Source organism: Lemur catta, chromosome 3, assembly GCF_020740605.2.
Source record: "Lemur catta isolate mLemCat1 chromosome 3, mLemCat1.pri, whole genome shotgun sequence".
Classification (NCBI taxonomy): domain Eukaryota; kingdom Metazoa; phylum Chordata; class Mammalia; order Primates; family Lemuridae; genus Lemur; species Lemur catta.
In genome coordinates, this window is record NC_059130.1 from 115,036,880 (window position 1) to 115,050,075 (window position 13,196).

Sequence of the window (13,196 nt, forward strand, 5' to 3'; positions counted from 1 at the left end):
AAAAACAAGTGGACATTTGTTGTGCAGTGTCACTGTGTTGGGCAATTTACCTAAAACCTTTCATGTAATCCTCACACAAACACTAGTGGCAGCAGCATGCCCATTCTAAAGATGAGGAGACTGAGGTTCAAGGAGGCAAAGAAACATGGTCTAATGTTATATAGTAAGAATTCAGCCCGGTGCCAGGACACAGGCCCTAACCACTACATCCCACCGCCCTGGCCCCCACTGCGACAAGCTCTTCTCTCCTACTGCTCTCAGTTTTCTTGTCCTAAAAATGATGGGGTGGCAAAAAGATCTTAAACCTCCAGGCTGGGCACAGTGGCTCACACCTGTAATCCCAGCACTTTGGGAGGCAGAGGAGGGAGGATCACTTGAGGCCAGGAATTTGAAACCAGCTTGGACAACATAGCAAGAACCCATCTTTACAAAAACAAGGAAAAATTAGCAGGTGTGGTGATAGATGCCTGTAGTCCCAGCTACTCAAGAGGCTGAGGCAAGAGGATCGCTTGAGCCCAGGAGTTCTAGGCTGCAGTGAGCTATGATCCCACCACTGCACTCCAGCCTAGGCAACAAGAGCAAGTTGTTGTCTCTAAAAGGCAAAAACAAAAACCTACCTCCAACTCTAAAAATAATACAACTCCTAGTGCCTCGGACCTAGTAGTCAGTCCATTCTTCCACTTAACAAATGTGCAGTGGTGAGGGAGACAGGGTCGCACAGTTTACAGGGATACAAAAAGCATGCCAGATAACAGTGCCTGCTAGAGAGAAAAATTAGTCAGGGAAGGGGACAGGAGGGTGTTGTGATTTCTTCTGGGCCTCATTGAGAAGGTGACATCTGAGCAGAGACCTGAGGCAGATGGGGGCTCTCATGAGCCCAGGAATATCTATGGGGGGTAGGGTGGGGGTGGGTGGCAGGAGTGCCTTCCAGGCAGAAGGAACAGAGGGGACGACAGCCCTGAGGACAGCCGGTCAGCCTGCTCAAGGAACAGCAAGGAGGCTGGTGTGGACAGGACAGAGTGGGCAGCAGGAAAAGGAAAGAGATAGGGAAGGGCAGTGCATGGAAAAATTGTGAAAGACTTTGGAATTTACTGGGTGCGCTAACTTTCCCACCTCTCTGCCTTTCCTTGTCTTCAAGGAAACTTACAACTGGGTAAATTATAGAAAACTGAGGGCAATGCAAAAAATTTTCTATATAAAAATATAAATGGTACGGTGGCTCACCCTGTAACCCTAGCACTCTGACAGGCCAAGGGAGGCGATTGCTTGAGGTTAGGAGTTCAAGACCAGCCTGAGCAAGAGCGAGACCCCGTCTCTACTAAAAGTAGAAAAATTAACTGGGCATAGTGGCGTGCGCCTGTAGTCCCAGCTACTCAGGAGGCTGAGGCAGGAGGATCACTTGAGCCCAGGAGTTTGCAGTTGCAGTGAGCTATGATGATGCCACTGCACTCTAGCAGTGACAGAGCAAGCAAGACTCTGTTTCAAAAAAAAATGTGCATTGTGTTCCTCCCCATGCAATTGATTTAAAGGTTTATCTGCATACAAATGATAATTAAAGCCTAGAGATTCAGTGAGAACAGCTAAGGTTGCGTTTAGGGTCAGGGTTTTGCCCGGCGAATACCATCTAATGGCTGGCTGGATGGACAGACAGACAGATGGAATGGAAAGGAAGGAGGAAGGAAGGGATGGAGGATCTAACTAATTCAGATCTTAAAAACCAAGACTTTCCGGAACAAACCAAAACACTGGGCCATCAAATCAGAGCCTGACGGAGAAAAGGGCCTCAAATGGATCAGCCCGGGAGGGCCAATTCTTCCTTGGACCTGCCTCACTTGGCTCAGTTAATATAGTATTAGGTGAGTCGAGAGACCTCACCTCTTATGTTCTTTTCTGGTACTTACTCAAAGCAGCTGCCGCCCTCCCTGTGGTCATTGCACCATCTGAAGTTCTCCCCACCCCCACCCAAAATTATTGTGCAGATTCGTGTATAAGAGGTTTACAGGGGCTGGGTGCATAGTGCACCGCACTGCAAATAAGGCACATGGAACTTAGCATGTCCTTTCTGTAAAAGCCACCTTGTGTGTGTCTCTGTGTGTGTTTCTTTAATCTCCTCCAGACACTTTTTAAGAAAACATCAAACTTTCTAAGAACATTTGAACCAGCTCGGCACAAAGCAAAAAGTCATTAAATGACCTCTCAGGCTCATTTCAAACCCTTTAATTCCTGTCCTTTCTGGAAACAGGCACAGTCCTGGCTCTCAACGGGGCTCACGCAGCGTAATTACCCGACATTAATTTGCCCTCGCATCTACTGCTGGCTGGACAATCTTCACATTTGGTTTTCCTTTTCCAGAAAGCTCAACATCATGAGACTATTAGGAAACTTTTGCTGCAGTTGTGCCCAGTGTCACGGTCCAGAGTGACAATGGAGGATTTGCATTTACTGGGCAGGCCAACTGCAGGCCACACTCTCTTCTGGGCGCCTTCTCATCCCTGGGTGCATTTGATCCTCACAACCCAGAGAAGTTAAGTGACTTGCCTGAGATCACAGAGCCTTCTAGAGCTGGGACAGGATCCAACCCCAAATTCACCCTTCTCTTTCCCTCCACAGAATTAGATCTTTCTTTGTTAACCAAGACATCACTTACTCCTCGTCACCTTGCACTGTACTGGAGGGAGCCTGGTAATTCCCTCCCAGAATCCTCCCCCCCTCCCTGGGACAGTTTATGGGGGGAGGGAGAGGGGGATCGGTCTCTGAGGACCCTGGAGATAGGAAACACACGTGGCTGTAAAGCTGGCTGGAGCGCTATGATCAAAGTGACACATCTGGTTCTGGCCGCTTCCCCCATAGAGGCCCCATGCCAGGGCCAGCTCCGCCTGCCACAGTTGAAAACAATTCTTGCCAGTAACTCAGTGGTTCTCAACTGGAAAGGGGGCAGCGACATCTGTCAATGTCAGGAGGTATTTTTGGTTTTTGGAACTGGAAGAAGGGGGTGCTACTGGCCCCTACAATGCACAGAGCAGCCCCCACAAAGAATGAGCCAGCCCCAAGTGTGAGCAGCACCAGAGAAACCCTGCATTCACCCAAGGACACCGGCAAAGGCTGTTTGCAGACCCAGGAAAGATGGTGATTTTCAGGACCTAAGTGAGAAGGAAAATTCTTTAGCAAAAAGAACAGTCCTGGCCGGGCGCAGTGGCTCACGCCTGTAATCCTAGCACTCTGGGAGGCTGAGGCAGGAGGATCTCTTGAGCTCACCAGTTCGAGACCAGCCTGAAGGAGAGCAAGACCCCATCTCTACTACATATAGAAAAACTAGCTGGGTGTGGTGGTGCATGCCTGTAGTCCCAGCTACTCAGGAGGCTGAGGCAGGAGGATCACTTGAGCCCAGGATTTGGAGTTTGCAGTTAGCTATGATGATGCCACTGCACTCTAGCCGGGGCAACAGAGTGAGACTCTGCGTCTCCAAAAAAACAAAAAAACAAAAAAACAGTCCTTCACGAAAGGGAGCTTATTGGGGTGTATTTTGTTCATGATGAGAGGCAAATCCCTGTCTTCGCACCCAAACCCTGGCCTTTGGGTGGGGACGGTGCTGGGCAGCTTTTCCTTTCCCCGGCGGCTGCAGACGTGTCATCTGAGGGACGTGAATGCAGAGCATGAACCAAGACCAGGTAGGTGGGCTGGAGCCAGTGATCATCGTCTCCCAAATCTTCCCTGGGTCACTCACAGGTCCCTGGTGCAAGACTAGGCCTGGGGTAGGTTACGGGCGTGGCAACGCACCAGCGTCCTGCCCCGCCCCTCCTGCAAGGCCGCTCCTACTAGGTGCCGAGTTCTGAGCTTCGGGACACAAAGTGGCAAAGATCCAAGCACTGGGTTCCCAGAACCCAAGTCTGGTGAGATGGGCAGAGGACAAATGAAAGTCCAGGCATACACCAGGCATGAGAGATTGGATTCAGCTGGCTTCCTGGAGGAGGCAGTGCAGACAAGGAGCTGGAGAGCCGAGAGCACCAGACTATGAGTCAGGACTCCCAAGTCGAAAGCCCCCACCAGCCATGCGACGGGGATGGCATCTCAGCTCTCCATTTGAGGACCTCGTGAGCTTACCCTGGTGGCCAAATGGCAAGTGTTGAGCGCCGGAAGCCTTATTCATCATTAGAAATATGAAAAAACAAACCGGGCGGCAGGAATGGGCGCCAGTCTTGGCAACTGGGGTGTCAAAGTCTTATCCTCACTTTGCCAGCAGCTGGCCGTGTGACCCTGGGCCAGCATCTTAGCCAGTTTGGGCTGCTCTAACAAAATGCCATAAACAAAATGAATTTATAACTCACAGTTCTGGAGGCTGGCAGTCCAAGACATGGTGCTGGTACATTCGTAGTCAGGTGCGGATCCTCCTGCTGGTTCACGGCTGGTGCCTTCTCACTCTGTCCTCACACGCAGAAGGGGCGAGGGAACTCTCAGGGCAGGCAGGCAGGGTCTCTTTTATAAGGGCACTAATTCCATTCGAGAGGATTCGGCCCTCATGACCTAATCACCTGCCAAAGCCCCACCTCCTAAGGCCACCACATTGGGAGTAAATTTCAACACCTGAATTTGGAGGAACACAAACATTCAGCCAATAGCAGCCAGTATCCTCCTCTCTCTGGGCCTCTGCTTTTTTCTCTGTGAAAAGTGAGCCCCGGACCAGAGGAGCCGTAGGGGGCTCTCAGCGCTATTGTCCAAGATACTCCTTAGAAGATCCTAAGCAAGTTTGAAGGCTTTAAATAGTCTATCTTCCCTGAAGGAGATGACTCACATATTTGTATCTCCAGGCCAGACCTCCCCTGACACAGAGAGCCAACTGCCTGCTCCGCCTCCCCACCGGGATGTCCCACGGCATCTCGCATCCCCACGTCCCAAGCACACCGCCAAGCTGCTTCCCCCACGCCGGGTCCCTCTGTCTTCCCCTCTGCACTGACAGCCGTAATTCAGACTTCTGATTGCTTAGGCTAAAAACTGTGGCCTCCCCACACCCCACAACCAGTGAGCCCTAATGGGTCCTCCTTCAAAAAAAATCTCAAATACAACCATTTCTCACCGCCTTGCCTTCTCTGTCCACATCCTGAGCAAACTACGCTCACCTCTAATCTGGAATTTCACATTGGTCTCCCAAAGCATGTCCCTGCTCCCTTCCTCGGCCCCCTCTCAACACAGCAAACAAAGCAAGCATCCCATTAAAAAGCAAGAGGCCTGTAATCCCAGCACCTTAGGAAGCTGAGGTGGAAGGATCACTTGAGGCCAGGAGTTCAAGACCAGCCTGAGAAACATAATAGTAAGACCCTGTCTCTACAAAAATAAAAATAAAAATAAAGTAAGACAAGTCATGCCCTCCTCTGTGCACCCTGGGAGTAGAAGGTCCTGCATCCCTTACCCCTCATCTTTCATCTCATCCCATCTCCTCCCTCACTCCTCTCCAGCCACACTGGCTTCTTTGCCTCTGTAGCCTCAACACCACAGCCCCCTGCCACAGGGCCTTTGCACCTGCTTTCCCTCTGAATGCCTCTTTCCCAGTGAAATTGCCTCTGCCCACACCTCTGTCTGCAGCTGTAACCTTCCCCACTGTGGCATGCTTCCCTCCCAGAGCCACAGTTCACTTCCTTATTTTGTTCAATGACTGTCTTCCCCCATTAGAATGGAAACCCCACGAGGGCAGGACCCTCATCAGACTTGCTCACTGCTGCATCCCCAGTGTCAGTGCTCAGTAAATATTTGTCAATGGCACGCCTGTACTTCCAACAGGTGGCTTTTGGAAGAATGGCACGCCAGGGCATGTGCCCAAGGAACGCAAGGTCAAATTAATTCTGAGACCTTCACCTTAACTCTGAACAAGTGCTTCCCTTTGACTTTTGCCCGTTCAACTTCCCCTCCTCCAATCTCTACCTCCAAGCACCCGCATCAAGACAATTTGCAAATGGGGCCACCCCTTCCCTCATTTGTGAAAACATACCAGGTCTGTCCCCCAGGTCTGGGTCACAGGCAAATGCACGACAGGAGTAAATCGGGTGAGTCCTGCCTCCCCCACCCGGCAGGGGCACTGTCAGAGTGAAACTATTTGCCTCCCTCACTCTGCCCCTTGGCCATGTAGGGTGTGCCAACTGGAATAAAATCTTAAGCCCCCACAGCTGACTAAATGGACCCCCTCTTGGCCAAGAAGTCCCCAGAAATACCCTAAAGCTGAGTTGCTGGCCATGAGAAGGTAGGTCAGACCGCCTCATTGTGCCCCTTTCCCTTCTTGGAGAAATCCTCTGTAACTCACTAACAGGCCTAAGACCGAGCAAGACAAAGCTTAAACCACACCTTCAGGCCATCAACTTACTCCACAGATCACTTGAGTTTCAAGTGATGTCCCGCTTTGAGATATCCCGCCCTTTGGGGCCAAACCAATTTATGCCCCACCCCATACTGACTTAGGGTCTCGTATGTAATTCCTGCGTCCACGAATGTATGAACCCAAACTGTTACTCAGCTACGGGACACATTTCCTCAGGACCTCGTGAGGCCACGTGCTCCCGGGCTGGTCGCACATATCTGGCTCAGAATAAACCTCTTTAAATTATTTTACAGAGTTTAGGTCCTTTCCCATTAATAGGTGGCAGAATGTGACACCCCAAAACATGCCACTTCGGTATGAGGATCAGGTTGCTCTGAAGGCAACTGAGAAGAAGTCATACCAGAAAAGCTCTCTGCCTTCCCCTATTCTCCTAAAAGCAGGACATAAATTTACAAAACTAAATTACACCCTCCAAAACCACCAGGAAGAACAAAAATTAATCCCCAGAGACACCTCTACAAACTCAAAGTCCTTTTCCTTGGCCTTGCCACTTCTCTAAAAATGTATCGTTCTTTTGTTAAGATGCTACAGAAGTCCAAGTTCTAACCAAAGTTTGAGTTACCCATCTGAGTGCTACCATGTGTAGGTGGGATGCACATATTTAAAAAAAACTTCTGTTTGTTTTTCTCTTGTGAATCTGCCTTTTGTCAGCCCCATTTACAGGGTCCCTGCCGGAGAAGCTATGATGGGCAGTTGGAAAAAAATGTTTTCTTGCCCTACAGCTATAAATCCCCGGCTGTCTATAAGATATTTATAGCTGAGTTTAATCTCTCTCCACTATTGTAATAGTCTTGAATAAAATCTTGCTTAACATTTTTAACAAGTGTCCAGTGCAATTTTTTCCTTTTAATAGCACATGTCATGGTTGCACTTTACACACACACCTACCTCTTTCTCTTATTAATCTGCTTTATTGTGAGTTGATGTTTCAGATCTTTCAGAAAGGGTTTATTTACCATGGGGGGAGTCACAGAGTGATGACCCAGTGGAGTCCAGAAATGTACATACCCTCCTTTCCGAGGGGAGGGGAAATGAGGAATACAGGAAATTCTATTTAGGGGCAATAAATGGTTACTAGGGAGGATGAATGGATGGGGGAAGCAGATTGACTTGTAAATTAACCTGAGAGACAGGTAAGATATTTAAAATGACTTGGGCCAGGTCTGGTCGCATTCTCCATCTTCCCTCCTGCACTATGTTGAGATAACGGGGAGCAGAAGGGAAGCCAATTGTTTCCTTCCCTGGGTCCGTCTGGTTTATACAGAAAGAGGGAAAGCCCCTTCCAATGCTGTTGCTCTCTAAGGGCCTTCAATTCAAAATACTCTTCACACCGAGGAGTCATGTTTTGGAGTGGAATTTCCTTCACCTACCACATCTCTGCCATCGCTGGAAAGCGCCCTCTGCTGGGCTGTCTCTTCATCTCGCACCAGCTTCTCTCATTACTGGGTCCCTACCTGTGAAGTCACCTGTTCCCTCATCTGCTGGGGAGCTCAGTGAGGGCTAAGACTGGGTGGCCCTCTGCCCTAGAGCCCTGGAGCATTCGCACGAGGCACCAAGCAGCTGTCCAGTGCCTTGGCTTGGGATCCAGTGACTGCCCTTGTCTCCGGGAGCAGGAGGGAGAGATGGTACCGAGAGAACTTTCTGGAGTAATGGGTATGTTCTCTATCTTGACAGGGGTGTGGCTTCTACAATTGTATAAATTTGTCAAAACTGATGGCACTATACCTTAAGATCCATGCATCTCACTGTGCATAAATTTTAACAGTCTTAAAAAATGAAATGTAAGTCTAAATGAAAAGAGTCTTAAGGAAAAAAATGAGAGGCCAAAGATGACATACAAATGGCCAATGGAAGTAGGAAAAAATGCTCAGTGTTACTAATCATAAGGGAAACACAAATCAAACCACAGTGAGAGGCCGGGCGCGGTGGCTCACGCCTGTAACCCTAGCACTCTGGGAGGCCGAGGCAAGAGGATTGCTTGAGCTCAGGATTTTGAGAGACCAGCCTCAGCAGGAGTGAGACCCTGTCTCTACTAAAAATAGAAAGAAATTAGCCGGACAACTAAAAATAGAAAAAATTATCCTAGCGTGGTGGCCCATACCTGTAATCCTAGCTGTGGGAGGCCGAGGCAGGAGGATCACTTGAGCTCAGGAGTTTGAAGTTGCTGAGCTAGGCTGACACCAGTGCATTCTAGCTAGGGCAACAGAGTGAGACCCTGTCTCAAAACACACAGACAAACAAAAAACACACAATGAGCTATCACCTCACACCCACTGGAATGGCTATTCTCGAGAAAACAAAAGACAATTGGTGTGGGTAAGGATGTGGAGAAACTGGAATCCTTGCACACTGTTGGAGGGAATGCAAAATGATGCAGCTACTATAGAAAACAGTATGGAGGTTCATCAGAAAATTAAAAACGGAACTACCCTACGACCCAGCAACCCCACTTCTGGGATTAAAATCAGGATCTCAAAGAGATAGTATCACTCCCATACTCATTGACACGGTATTCACAATAGCCAAGATGTGGAAACAACGGTGAAAGTTCATGGACAGATGAGCGTATAAAGATAATGTGGTCTACACATACAGCGGAATACTAGGCAGCCTTCAAAAAGAAGAAAATTCTGTAATATGCGATGGGTGAACTTTGAGAACATTATGCCGAGTGATACAAGACAGTCACAAAGAAAAATGCTGCATGATCCCATTTATATGAGGTATCTAAAATAGTCTAATTCATAGAATCAAAGAGTGGAATGGTGGTTGCCAGGGGCTGGGAGGAGGAGGAAGCGGGGAGTTGTCATCCAAGGGCAGAACATTTCAGTTAAGCAGATGAGTAAACTCGAAAGTTCTACTGCACAACATTGTATCTATAGTGAACAATGATGTATTGTATACTGAAGTTATTTAAGAAGGCAGATCTCAAAATGCAAAAGGGTAGATCTCATGTTAAGTGTTCTTACCATAATTAAATAAAATTAAAAATAGAAAAGGGGGGGGGAGTGGGAAAGAAAGATTCCATTTTAAAAAGGGAGAGATAGGAGACCAAAGTCTTCACAACTAGCCTGAAGGAAGTGGAAGGTAGAAAAAGCTGTTTCCAAAAAGCCTAAAACTTCCCTTAATGAGAAGAGCAGGCATAAAATTCTACTATGGTGGCCTGATTTTTTCACCAGTCCTTGTAGAGATTGTGGCCAAACTTGCAAGTACCTGTGAACTGGGAGTGCAAAGAAATCCCTCTGACTTTGCCAGAAGATAACAACCACACCATGGAGGGCCTGGGGGGCCCTGAGCAAGGTTGTTAGGAGATTCGCTGAGGTTCTGGATCTGCCTCAGAGGAGAACTGGGCCTGCAGGTGTTTCTAAGGCCTGCGCCATTCTCATCAGAGACAGGCTGTCTACAGGGATGGGAGCGGAATCCCGGAGTCTCCTTGTTCCAGCCCCTGCCTGCGAGCAGGTGGGGTCATTTCAAAACCCAGGCCCTAAGTCTGCACATCACAAAATTGCTATGATGAAAATTACATAGAATTACATATATAACATAAAATAAATTAAAAATCTCAGGACCACCCCCCAACTCCTCACAGGAAGGGGCAGGTAAAAGCCTCAGGCCATATGAAGGACTGTCCCCCCAGGTCATTCAGTAAGGACATTCCCGGCTAGCCACCCAGAAGCAGAGATACGCAAATTGTAACTTCAGGTCTGCAAGCTAAGTCTAGCTCTTAAAACTAAAGTTTGTTCAATTCCACACTAATAACGAATTACAAGTTTACCTTCCAGGTGCAAGAGACAAGATAGGATCCAACATTCTTCCACCCACCCAGGGACATCTACATAATTGAAGCTTCCTTTACTCTCTTTTTCTCTACTAACATTTGCCTCATCTTGGGTAAAATGCAGATTGTCTTGGATCTCACAAGACTGTAACCATTTTGTCTCACTATCCGGCACCCCCTGCATTTTTGTTCCTTTCTGTATCCCCTACTGCCCTTAAATATTGAAACTTTCAAATTCCTTTTCGGAAAAACAGCGGCAGATTTGTCTGTGGTTTGTGTTTTTCCTGGGCATGTCCTCAACTTTGGCTTAATCAATCTCCATGGATTGAGATTTTTGCCTCAGTCACTTACTTTGGGTTGTCAACATGCACAGTATAGTACTCAAAACTGCACCAGCATCTAGTCAGTGCTCAATGTCTGCTACCTATGATAATATTACCATTATCATCAACACTCAGCACATCCCAACTGTGTGAGCTAAATAAAGCCAATCAATTCACCTCTCTGAGCCTCCCTCTGCTGGAGGCATCCACGCCCACTTCCGAAGAAGGAATAAAATAATGTGTGTTTGCGTACCCAACTGCCCCAGGAAAAAGCATAAGAAATGGTAGCTCTAATTATGATGATTTCTCAAAACAGCAGGCCTTCTGTTTGCAACCTTTTTTTCTGACCCCAAAACGACCTATGTTTAGCACTTAATTTCCTTGAGGGCAGAAACTAAAATTGTATCCCCAGACCCAGACTGGAAGCTATGGGAACACGAGGTTTAGCAGCTGCTCCTTTGATCCCGCCCCTAAAAGGTCACCGCCAAACCACCGTAAGCCCAAATGGTAACTGGCTGTATTTAGGTTTCAAAAACTGAAGGCCGCCAAAGAGAAAACATGACCAAGCTGAAGTCTGCTAGCTGGCCCGGGAAGGAAATCTGGGGCGGCAGAGAAACACCACGTGGTTCCTGAGGGCAGAGTCGGGGGACGGGGGAGTGGGGTTCAATGCCGAAAAGTGGACATCCCAGCCGCGGTGCCGTGTGAATGCAGCCAGCGCTCGCAGAGTCGGAAAATGCGCTTAAGCGTAGAGCTCGTCCAAGCCCGGGGCCTGAGCACGGCCACCGGGGGCGTAGATGCCGGTTGCCCGGAACGTGCGCTCCAATTAGCAGCGGTAGGTTTTTCAGGAAAAGAGAAGAGGCATTTCCGAAATGGTTTTCCAAAAATTTACATTAAAATAACCAACTCTAGATTGGCTATCCGTTGTTCTTTGTAACACAAATTCCAGTAGCGTGAAGATAATGGAGGAGGCAGCTGGTCCGGAACAAAATTGCCCTTAAACAATTGCCCCCAGGAACGGGGGGCGGTGACCGAAGCCACATTCGTCTCTCTGGGCCTGGTAAATATGGCATGGCTGCTCCGTGCTATTTTTCTTTCCTCGGGTGGTAAAACAAATCCCACTGTTCCTCGGTCAGGAATGTGTCCTCAGTTGGGTCCAGGAGGGGCCCGGGTCATCGGCCGCGCCAAGTTCACGATCCCTTACCAGCTTCGGCTCGCGGGAGCCCCGTGCGGCGAGACGCGGCTCTCGGCTTTAAAGGCTCTTAGAAGGTGCCGCTGTCGATGTGAGCGATGGGTTGTCGGACCTTTCCTTCCCCCCACCCTCCTTTCCTGTGTTTCTCCACTTCTGTGGCCCCTGAGAGGAGAGAAGCTCGTGAGGTTTAACCTCCCCTTCCCCTCCGTCCCTTCTCGCTGGGGACAGTTTCTAACCACTGCACAGTGAGCTCAAGTCCAGGCAGAGCCCGGGGTCCTGCTGAGCTGAGAAGGCAGAGTCGGCATCTGGGGCAGCAGAAATGGCTGGAAATGGTGGGGCAGGGTGCCGGAAAGGGGCAATCTATGCAGATGGGGGTCCTAATGTCTGGCAGGGGAGAGGGGGGTGTCCTCTGCGAGTCCTTGACTAACGGATGGGCTGCACACGCACGGGGGAAGATGAGCCCAGGCCCCCCAGAGAGCACCTGCTTCAGGTTGAGGGTGAAATAGATCCCAGAAGTCTGGCAGTGCCAAAACAGACAGACCCCCCTCCCCCACCGGGTAACCCCGGGCTTCCCGCAGAGACACTAGAAAGGCAGTAAGGACCACACCCTAGACTAAGGCCTCCTCCAGATCTGCCCTAAGAAAGCCTACAACCAAGCCCAGATAAGACCCCACCCAACATCCCCAGGGTTGGCAGCCTTTGCAAATCAAATCACGCCATGCCAGAGGGGCTTGGGAACCGCTGCCCCTTGCACAGGTCTGCCCTAGCAAAGCGTAAAACCAAACAGATCAGGCAGATATTTGGAAATTAAATGACATTTTTAAATAACCCAAAAGTCAAAGAAGAAATCACAAAGGAAGTTAGAAAATATTTCGAACTGAAAATGAAAATACAACACATCCAAATTGGCGGGCTCCAGCTAAAGCAGTACTTACAGGAACATTTTAATGGTTAGAATAGACTAGAATGGTTATATTAGTTATACTAAGAAGCTAGGAAAACAACAGAAAATTAAACCCAAAGTAAGTAAGTAAAAGGAAAGAAATAATAAACACCAGAAATCAATGAATTAGAAAACAGACAAAAAAGGACAAAAATGATCAAAACCAAAAGCTGGATCTTTGAAAAGATTAGTAAATCTGATAAACCCCTAGCAAGACTAATCAAGAATAAAAAGAACTGAAAACACAAGTTTCTGTTGTCAAAAATGAAAAGATAGCACTACAGATCCTATAGACATCAGAAACTTTTGCCCGCCGCCATGGCAAGTGCCCGTGGTCCCAGCTACTTGGGAGGCTGAGGTGGGAGGATTGCTTGAGCCCAGGAGCTCTGGGTTGTGGGGGCCTATGCCAATCAGGTGTCTGCACTAAGTCCAGCATCAATATGGTAACCTCCCAGGGAGAGGGGACCACCAGGTTGTCTAAGGAGCGGCGAACCGGCCCATGTTGGAAATGGAGCAGGTCAGAACTCCCGTGCTGAGCAGTAGTGGGACTGCACCTGTGAGTAGCCACTGCTCTCCAGTCTGGGCAGCACAGTGACACC